The sequence below is a fragment of the Cupressus sempervirens genome, chromosome 5 (genome assembly GCF_028749045.1).
Source record: "Cupressus sempervirens isolate cs-2001-9-10 chromosome 5, ASM2874904v1, whole genome shotgun sequence".
In the NCBI taxonomy this organism is placed as follows: domain Eukaryota; kingdom Viridiplantae; phylum Streptophyta; class Pinopsida; order Cupressales; family Cupressaceae; genus Cupressus; species Cupressus sempervirens.
The window spans coordinates 579,529,603-579,537,877 of NC_143122.1; the positions used below are offsets into that span (position 1 = coordinate 579,529,603).

Here is an 8,275-nt window from a genome sequence, read left to right on the forward strand (position 1 = left end):
TTATTTGTTGATTGGGGTGTTGGGGAGCCTACAAGAAGGAGATCATGTTGATTTTCATTCTTCCAAAAGATCTAATAAAATTTCCATTAGGTAAAAAGTAGAAAGTCCATTTGAGACTAACATAAAATGAACTTCTAAGCATCATAATCTTTCTCTAATCCAACAAGATTATTTCAAGTCATGTTTAGTAACAAAGCAATACAAAACCGTTATAATTGTCTACAAATTGATAACTTGAAAATATTGGCTTTCTACAAGTTCTATTACTAAATTATTGTTGAAGTCATGTTATCATGATTTCTGCACTTCTAAATAATAGAAATGCTTAGTAGTCCTGAAGTTTTATGACTGTTAATTGTCCATACCTAGATTGCTCAAAAGGGGGCCAAAGGCACAAAGAAGGCCATGTCGGCAAGCCATGTTTTATATGACAAAGTTAAATATTTACTGAGCTATTATTCAACTGATTCAACTTGCAAATCAGTCAAGGGAACATCTATTGAATGAGTTGTATCACACACAATTTTTTTTATACCATTAGGTCTCGTATAGTAAAATACAATTAAAAGTAATTCACTCACTAATCCAATGTTCAATCAATATAAGGAAATTAATGTCAGACGACATTTATTAGCAAGAAGATTAAAGGAAGTATTATCATCAACTTTTCTTAACCAGATAAATTCAATACAAAATGAATACAACTATACAAGTCATGCACCATCTAATCATTTTATAGATATGTGAGTGATTATTTCCTAAAACCATCATTAAAGGAGATAAATAATTCCTTAGAAAACACAGTAGAAAAATAAACAAGAAGGATCAGTTTGATGTAACCTACAGAACTGTCCTCTAACTAATGGATTTACCCTATTATTTACATAAACTCAGTATTTGTGTTTAATTCTTCCATTGTAACATATCAAGTCTATAATTTCTTGTACTCTAGCAACAATTAGATCAACATTGATGGTATTCATTGAGTTGAAGATGAGATAGTATTGTCCTGCATAGAAGCAGATGTATTGGTTCCATCTAACATAGAACATGATACAACATATGTATTGAAATTTTTTAAGGTGGACTTGCAGGAGTGGTTATCGAGCATGCCTAGAAATCATGTGGGCTCTGCCCATGTAGGTTTGAATCCTGTCATCAACGCACTGCTATGATTTTGAAATTTTGAGGCATGTCATGATCCATTGGCTATAATGTGGTGTCTTGGATAATGTTTCAATTGAGCTTTTTGTTCTATAGGGAAATGCTCCTGAAATGTTCAAACATTATTAATATATTTGCACTTGGATAGAAACCTAGGTATAATCATACATTATTTTCTTATGATCTTGGGCTTATGTTAGATACAAACTCCATTTCTCAGAGGAGTTTTAAGTTTTGGATAATTTTCATTGGATGATATGGTTGGAAGCTTTGGACTCAAATGTTCAGAAATTTTTGTAGTGTTTCATACTCACATGATCTAGTGCTAGGGATGTTTTCTTCTAAATGTAGCATCTCTTACAAGAGATAAGCTGATTTGCAAGCCTCGTTTGTTGAAGTTAGCACTAAAAGTATGCAAAGTCACATGATTCATAGCAAACATCCTTTATAACCCTTAGTTTGTTGAATTTGTTATGCTTTAAGTTATTTCAAATAGCTTTTGATTCCTCTAAAGAGCATTCTATAGGTTCCTCCTGAAATTTGTTGGCAATGAAAATGAGATCAATCTAGCAGGTGATGGGATAGAAGTAGTTGAGTTTTCTGAATGGAAATGGATGCAACCCAATCAAGTTATTGAACATGTAAGATATCTAGAGTTTAGTTGAGGAATGGCTTGTGGTTTATCTCTTATTGGCTTAATTTGAAGAGTACTAATATTTCTCCTTTGTGTTTTGGATCAAGCTAGAGATAACAAGAGACCAGTTTATGAGCAAGTTTTTAAGACATTTGCTCCATATATAAATTCATAATCAGCTACACTATGTAAAATATAGGAATTGTGTAATCTACTTTCCTTAATATGCCACTTGCATCATTGTTGACTATAAAACTTTGAACCAAAAACATATAAAAACTTTGAACTAATGGTCTCCACAACCATCTAATAGTAGCATCTTTTGATAGTTGACTGCTCATTCTAAGCAAGAGGGTAAATTAAGCATCAATAAAGATAAGATTTCATGATCTAGAATCTAAGATCATGCTATAGAAAGTACATCCCCACCTATTATTACAACATCTATCACATTGAATGCAATTATAAGGGCACTATGAAATCAGAAACCATAGAAAATGAACATGAATTATGTTTGAGTAAGACCATTCTATTAAATTCTATAAACATATATGCAAACCTAGAAAGGTATTTAAAATTAGATACAAAAGTAACAAATAAAACTAAACATACCCCAGCAATGTTATCAAATGAAGGCTACCCTTAAACATCGCATACTCACATGTTGCTTTCTCTACTACCATCTTTAAATAGCAATACCAATTCTAAGCACCAAAAGAGATAGAGGATAAATTAGTTTAATAAAGTTGGAATATGGAGATAAGTTTACAAGTCTTTCCATGGTATACAAAAATGGGTTACCTTAGTTTGGATGTAGTAATGAAGGTTGCTCTAGTAGTCCTCATCCACTATGGTTTACAAATTTCTTATGGGGTTGAGGTTGTTCAGAGCAACTATCAAATGACTTCTATAAACTAGAACATGAAGGAGGGCTATAATTACCTAATTACAAAATAGCTAAGACCAAAGACAAACATCTATTCGAAATAAGGACTGTTTGTATGGTGGCTTGTGGACTACAACACCATCTATTGTCATATGGGAGTTATGGTAGGAGAGAAATAGATACATTTTAAAAAATAAAAGGATAGGATAGGAACAACTTACCGACAAGATAGAGGTTTCTATTATCAAGATTGTGAATAATATAATATTGAAAATGCAAAAAAGCAGTAGAAAATATGACTTATTAGCATGAGAAGATGAGAGGTAGATGGATTTGGGTTTTGCGATTCCTTGGTATGTTAGTTTGAACTTCACTTGGTTTCGAGAATACTATAATATTCTCTACTTAACAAGGCCAACCATGTGAAGTTGGAAGCTCATCTGGCCTCATCCCTCCCCCTAACATCAATCTAAATTACCCATTATCATCTAATTACATACTTCATTCATTCATTCATCCATTTATGAACTTTAACATTCGATCAATAAAATCACATAACATTCATTAATATGATATAAAATTCATTAATATAGAATACTAACATTCATTAATATGATATAATGCTTGCAGGTAAAGTAAAATAGGGGTGAGTCAAGGCTTGAATGTTTGAGTCAAGCAATTGATGACTGATTCTTATGATTGGCAAGTCAAAATGTCATGAATTTTCTCTATGTTAATCTAAGAAGGAAAACCTAGTGATCTCTCATGAAGAAGAAAAATGAGTAAATGAGCACTTGACATCTTCAAAAAGTGTTGCATAGTGAGTTGACTAGAAATGTTGCACAATGAATTGAAAAGATTTGGATTACACCACATTGAGTTATCTTGTACTACATCAAGTTGCAAAAGTCTAGTTCAAGAAACTTCAAAATCAAAGTGTGTCTCAGAATCAAGGATGACTATGTACATAACTAATGTTGATCTGATCCTTCTCCCATTCTACCAATCAGAGGAAGCCATGTACACGGACATACAAATGCCTTTTAATATTTGTTGTCATGTGATGTTTTAACAATTAGTTGAGAGGTAGTTTTCATTAGTTTTTTTTTGGATCTGCCAGTTACAACAACTTTCCAAAAAAATCATGTTGAATGCATGGAATGTTATCAACCAGAGTAATATTTGATAATCATTCATTTAGTAGGAAAGAACGATTTGTTTACAAGCTTGCAACCTTTATAATGCAATGCATTATTGTGCTATTGAAAATATTATGAGTCTCTAAAATACTAAAATGTAATCAGTCCTGGAGAATTTGAATTATATATTTTTTTTTATTTTGTTTTACCAGCGCTATGTTTTCTATAACTCTTTGAGCTTATCCTGTGTTTGTTGTTGCATTTTCAAAATCTACACATAATTTGATGTCACTTTTCTAGTTGATGAGATCTTTGGGTTAAACCACTTGCCTCTTCCCTCAACTTCCTCTCCTCCATCAATAGAGCACAAATTAAATGGACTCCAGACTCCAAAGGGGAATTCACACTAAACTTTGAATGGAACTACAAGAGGCAATTCATGACATTTGAGTGTTGGTAGTGTTATCAGTGACGACCATAGTAAAATAATAAAGGTGACTTCCAAGAAACTCCCACCTGGAACAAACCATAAAAGAGAGACAAATACTCTTCTCCATGTTCTCCTTTTGGCTAAATCATGTATCATTCAAAAGATTTATATCGAAAGATACTAATTATTATCATCCTTTGTATGCACAAAAGGCAATCAACAAGCTAGAGGCTCAATAACATTATGAGAAAAGCTTGGGATATTTAAGACAACTTTCCCAAGTAAATTATTTCCCATTGCTACATGAAGATAACAAGGTGGTAGACCTTTTATCTGACATTGGTATCAATGAGAGGGGATCTAATTACTAATGAAAACATGCAGTGTTAGTCTTGTAAAATTATTTTCCATTCATCAAGTTTGAGTTTAGATGGTTAGCATTCTTGGAGACAATATGGGGGCATCAAGGAAACATTAAAGGTATTGATTAAAAAGATGGTGAATATAGAGAACTTCATTAAGGATTTAGGTGACAAGCTGGCAAAAGCCACTAAGACCATCAAGTTTCTACGACATTGGGTTGACTGGTCAAGTTGGGGAATGGAGAAAATATCACCTCCTTCTTTAGTTAAATAGTATAATTACAACATTGAAACTTTTGAAACTTTTGTTACTTATTAGTTGTGGAAGATACACACTCAACCTCTCCAATACACATGGGCATACAACAAACGGAATTACTCACTTTGATTACCTAAATTGGCATCAATTTTGAAGAAATAAGACCAATTTGCTACATGGAGTTAGAAGAAAAATATGAGTCCTTCCATTTGATTCTCAATAGTTTACATTATGAAACCAAAGAAGACTTCACCCTCTTTGAAGTTATGAACATTCCTTCTTTAACATTTAGACTAGTAAGGTACTTTTGTATGACAGTGGCAATACAATTTATCTAATCTTCTAGTAAGGTCCATGAAAATTGAATGTAATGCTTTGGAGTTCCTTTTTATCTCAACTATTTTCTTTCCTTGTCTTCAAATAGATAAAGAATAACTAAAAAGTCTCAAAGATTATCTTCCTTTGAGTTTGAATCAAGTTTTACCACTCAAGCTATTGTTGTATTAAGAACATTTAGTTCATCTTTGCCACCATGCATTTCTTATTTAGGAGCATTTAGGAGCAAATTATAGATTGTCACACCATCAGAAACAATGACAAACAACCAGTTTTGGCCCAGAAACTTTGTAAACTTCGCCTTATTTAGTTTTTCCATCAAATTCACACTAGGATTGGCCATTGCTAGCTGAAACTCATATAAGCTCAACTAAGTAGAATATTGTCTTATGTAAGGACATACTTCTCCTATGAAAACATTGTCTCTTTTGAAAAAACTTATTTACCAACTTTAAAATCAATTGTATGTTTCTTATGTAATTCCATGAATCTTGTAGCATTGATAAATAAATTGAAGTTAAAAATAAATATGATCTATCACCTGGAGATGCTTGTTATCAAGGACCCTCTTAAGCTCTTGTAACATTCTAATTTCATCGGTGTCAATGTTGGCCATAACTTCAAGAATGAAAATAGTTTAAACTCAATGTGCCAGAATTCAGAGTATGTAGAGTTTATTAGATTGTCTGAAATCCCCATCAAAAGGTAGATTGTGTTGAAAAAGTTAACATATTTTCATATGAACTATTTAAACATGTTTTGATTTGTGCAAGTAGATCATTTAGAATCACATAAAATGGTAGATGAAGCTTAAAAAGTTAATATAATTTCATATGAACTACTTAAACAATTCAATTAAATCTAACCCACGTGACACTAAATATCAAATTTGAGAATTGATTCATTTGAAGGCAGCCTCTTTCATGGAGTGATAACAAATAATGAGATTTATGCAAGTAGAAGAAATGGGTGGATTTCACAACTTATAGGAAATATCCATAATAACATACTATAAAATATCTTCTTTAACTCGTAGATCCTTTTCATCATGTATCCATCTCATTAGCCTGTGTTCAATGGCAGATCATGGCATGTAAATATGTGTGGTATGGCCATTTTTTTCTATAAATATACTTTATGAAGATGAAATGTGTAAGATCATGTACTACGTTTTATTGGAAACTTATGGGTGTAAATCATTACTATGAATGATTCAAAAATTACTTAAAATGAATTGATTCTTGAAGATGTTATTTATGATGTTTGATTGATAAATAGATAACCAACCTTTCTCTTAAGTAGTTTGAGTTGGCAAAATATATTGGAGAATCTATGTGTAGAATGATAATTCTTGGAACTCTTATGGCATCCGTATACTACTCAATATCTCTGTATATTGTGGTGTTTAGGATATTTCCAAGAGCTATAGTACGAGGCCTTGAAACAATCATTATCAATCTCAGTATAGAAATGACCACCTGCAATGAAAGGATGTAAACTTTTTTGAGTAAAGCAAGCACTTCATTAATTATTTGACTAGTTTATTTTAAGAGGTACTAAATTCAAAACTAATACTATCAAAACAAATGTAATGTATACTTATTTTTTCATGGGACCCTGGCAATGTTTTAATAAGAATTATCAACATATCATTGTGATAAGACCTATCTCAATATCTCTAAAGACCACTCCAAAAAAAGCTCCCATGCGAAGTAAGAAATTAGTTTTTCCCACCTGCCAGAGATGATAAGCTCCAAGGATATCAATTAAGTCAAGCATGGCTGAAATTATAATGGAAGAAAGGACTACAAGGGGAGTGTAGTGAAAGAGTGGAGTTAAGAAGAGGAGAGTTAACATCACTCCAATGGTCATCACAATGTTTGATACTATTGTCTTGTAGCCAGCATTGAAGTTTACATTTGACCTTGAAAAGACACCTGGACAAACCTCATGTATAGTAAACCAAGGCTATTCAGTACTAAAAACACAAAAACTTTAGTGCCATACTAAGTTCAAAACCTAAAGCTTTAGGAGTCCAAACAAATAAGAAGCCCAAAGACTTACCCATTGTGAGGTAGCAAGAGAAAAATGGACCTATAATGTTCATCATGCCAATGGCAATCATCTCCTTATTGCCATCAATATGGTAGTTCTTAATGAGCCCAAAACATCTACCAATTGCTATTCCTTCATATTTTTTATGTCACCCAAATCATCCTAAATGAATAATCAATTGTATGTAAATGTAATAAGAGAGGAGTAATAGTTATGCTAAGTGTGACAAGCCCACTTATCAATCTTGTTGTTACTACAGTCTTCAAATATTTTCTATCAAAGACAAAATCATTGATAGTCACTAGATTTAACCCACTTTTCAAATGACCAACCTGCTCAAGCCAGACAAAAACATTAGATGTGGCCCAACACATCAAAACTATGTTGTCAGTATTTAACTAGAAATGCATATTAGTATTGTCACAAAAATTAGGGTGGTTGTTGCATCAAAAGATCAATTCCCTATAATAGATTCCTTAGACATGAGTTGCTCCTCTTAAATGACTAGAAAAGATGGCAGCATTGTTCTTAATAACCATATGCAGTCTTAAAGTGGTTCATTGGGAAGACTATCAAAGGTAAAACCACTATAAGGGAGTAATCAACAAGAAGTCGTGAAGGACTGCTAAAGCACAATACAAACAGAAAGTACCATGTAAGTGAGTAGCGATGGAGGTGAAAGGAACATAGATTCAAAGCTATGAGCAAAATTTAAGAGCCCTATCATTTTTTTCAATCAAGATCACGGCTAAGAAACAACTTTTCTTGAGAACAAGATGGATCAATGAAAAACATGTCAAAACATAAATTTTTGAATGCTAGAGGAGCAACAATTTGGAGGGTAGCACAAAAACAATGTTTATGATAGTCATATCTCAAAACGAGGATCACCTATAGGCAAAATAATTAGAGGTAGAGAGGATCATTACATGATAGTCATCTCAACACAAGCTTGACCTATAGGACCAAACAGTCATAAAGGTGGAAAAGATTTTCAACTGATGATAATG

General features: G+C 32.5%; 1 pseudogene; it reads right to left on the minus strand.

Annotated features, from left to right (window-relative positions):
• Positions 1-3,752: 3,752 nt before the first annotated feature.
• LOC149557263 (sulfate transporter 3.1-like) lies at positions 3,753-7,639 on the minus strand (annotated as a pseudogene).
• Positions 7,640-8,275: the final 636 nt, after the last annotated feature.